Source organism: Physeter macrocephalus, chromosome 14, assembly GCF_002837175.3.
Source record: "Physeter macrocephalus isolate SW-GA chromosome 14, ASM283717v5, whole genome shotgun sequence".
In the NCBI taxonomy this organism is placed as follows: domain Eukaryota; kingdom Metazoa; phylum Chordata; class Mammalia; order Artiodactyla; family Physeteridae; genus Physeter; species Physeter macrocephalus.
The window spans coordinates 92,113,220-92,116,142 of record NC_041227.1 but is presented as its reverse complement, the minus strand read 5'-3'; positions in this window follow the sequence as shown (position 1 = coordinate 92,116,142).

Below are 2,923 nucleotides of genomic sequence, written 5' to 3'. Positions count from 1 at the left end.
GAGGCCCGCGTACCACAAAAAAAAAAAAAAAAAAAAAAAAAAAAAAGATACTAGCAAATAAAATTCAGCAGCATATTTAAAAGATTATACAGCATAACCAACTGAGACTTATTCCTGGAAGGCAAGGATGGTTCAACATATAAAAATCAGTTAATGTAATACACCATTTTTTTTTAATGAAGGGGGAAAAAAAAACCTACCTGATCACCTCAATTGTTGCAGAAAAAAGCACTTGACAAAATTCAGTATCCTTTCATGAGAAAACACTCAACAAATTATGAATGAAAAGAAACTTCCTCAACATGGTAATAATGACCATAAATGTGAAACCCACAGCTGACATCATACTCAGTGGTGAAAGACTAAAAGCTTTTCCCTTAAGATAAGGAAAAAGACAAGGATGCCTGCTTTCACTACTTCTATTTCAACTCAGGACCCGAAGTCTTAGCCAGAACAATTAGATAAGAAAAAGAAATAGAAAGTATTGAAATTGGACAGGAAGAAGTAAAAATATCTCTATTTGCAGATGATATGGTCTTAAATGTAGAAAACTCTAAAGATTATACACGCACATATGCACACACACCCACACACACACACACACACACACACACACGCAATCCTGTTAGAGCTAATAAGCTCAGCAAAGTTGCAGAAGAAAAAATCAGTGCATTAAAATCAGTTGCATTCTATACACTAAAAGTTAACAATCAGAAAAGGAAATTAAGAAAACAATTCCATTTACAATAGCATCAAAAAGAATAAAATACTTAGGAATAAATTTAACTAAGGTGATGAAAGATTATAAGGAAAATTACAAAACATTGCTGAAAGAAATTAAACAAGACCTAAGTAAATGGAGAGACATCCCATATTCATGGATTGGAAGATTTAACATTGTTAAGATGACAATATTATGCAAAGTAATCTATAGATTCAATACAATCCTTATCAAAATTTCAATGGCATTTTCTGCAGATATAGAAAAACCTACCCTAAAATTCATGTGGAATCTTAAAGAAACCCAAGTAGCCAAAAAAGAACAAAGTTGGAGGACTTGCTCTTCCTAATTTCAACACTTAGTACAAAGCCACTGTAATCAAAACTCTGTGGCACAAGTATAAGGACAGACATATAGACCAGTGGAATAGAAGAAAGAGTCCAGAAATAAACCCTTGCATACATGGTTAACTGATTTTCGTTGTGGGTGCCAAGATCATTCAATGGGGAAAGGACAGTCTTCAACAAATGGTGCTGGGAAAAACGGATATCCACCTGCAAAAGAATTAAGTTGGATCCTTACTTTACACCATATACAAAAATCAACTCAAAATAGATCAAAGACCGTTTTGAATTGGGTGTTTTAAAATTTGAACTCAATATCCTTAATAGTTATAGGGCTATTAGAATTATTTCATATTGGGTGAACTGGAGTAGTTTGTGGTTTTTGAGGAACGGGTTCATTTCATCTATAAACTGTCGAATTTATGTGCATAGTATATTTCATAATGCTCCTTTATTATCTTTTTCATGTCTGCATGGTCTGTAGTTATATCCCCTTTTTCATTCCTAATATTGGTAAACTGTGTCTTCTCTCTTTTTTATAATTTAAAAACTTCCAAAAAAATATTTCCAGGCCCAGATGGAAATCAAACATTTAAAGAAAAATTAACACCAATTCTAGATAATCTCTTCCAGCAAATACAAGAGGAGAAAACACTTCCCAATTAGTTTTATGAAGCTAGTATTATCCTGATACCAAAACCAGAAAAGACAGTATAAAAAAGAAAACTATAGACCAATATCCCTCATGAATACAAAAGTTCTTAACAAAATATTAGCAAATAGAATTCAGCAATATATAAAAATAATTATATGTCATGACCCAGTGGAATTTATTCCAAGCATGCAAGGCTGATTCAATATGTGAAAATCAATCAATGTAATCTACCATATTAACAGGTTAAAGAAGAAAAATCACATGATCATAACAATTGCTACAGAAAATCAATGAAGAAATACTATACTCTGTCATGATAAAAACTCACAAAAATAGGAATAGAGGAGAACTTCTTCAACCTGAAAAAGTATCTGCGAAAACTCTACAGCTAACATTGAAAGTCTAAATGGGGAATTGCCTGGCGGTCCAGTGGTTAGGACACAGTGCTTTCACTGCCAGGTCCCAGGTTCAATCTCTGGTCAGGGAACTAAGATCCTGCAAGCCACATGGTGCAGCCAAGACAGACAGAAAGCAAGCAAGCAAGCAAGCAAGCAAGTCTGAATGTTTTCCTCCAAATATGAGGAACAAATTAAGAATGTCTGCTCTTATCACTCTTATTCAACATAGGGTTGAAAGGGCAACAGGAAAGAAAAAGAAATAAAAGGCACATAGATTGTAAAAGAAGAAATAAAAGTGTCCTGATTTCAGATGACATGATTGTCTGCACAGAATATACCAAGGATTCTCCAAAGAAAACCTCCTGGAACTGATCAGTGACTTTAGCAAAATTTCAGGATAAACGATAAACATACAAAAATCAATTATATTTCCATATACTAACAATGAACATGTGGTAACCAAAATAAAAAGTACAGTGCATGTATAATCACTCAAAAAACATGAAATACTCAGACGTAAATCTAATAAAATGTGTACAGAACTTACATACTGAAAGCTACAAACTGTTGATGGAAGAAAGACCTAAAGAGAGACATATGGTATTCATTAATTGGAAGATTCAATGTAGTAAAGATGTCTATTCTCTTCAACTGATATACAGGCTTGATGCAACTATTGATACTATTAAATTCCATCAAGTTTTTGTGTAGTTATACACAAGATTTTTCTACAAGTTATATGGAAAGGCAGAGGAACTAGAAGAGCTAAAACAATCTTGAAAAAGTAGAATCAAGTAGGAGGAAT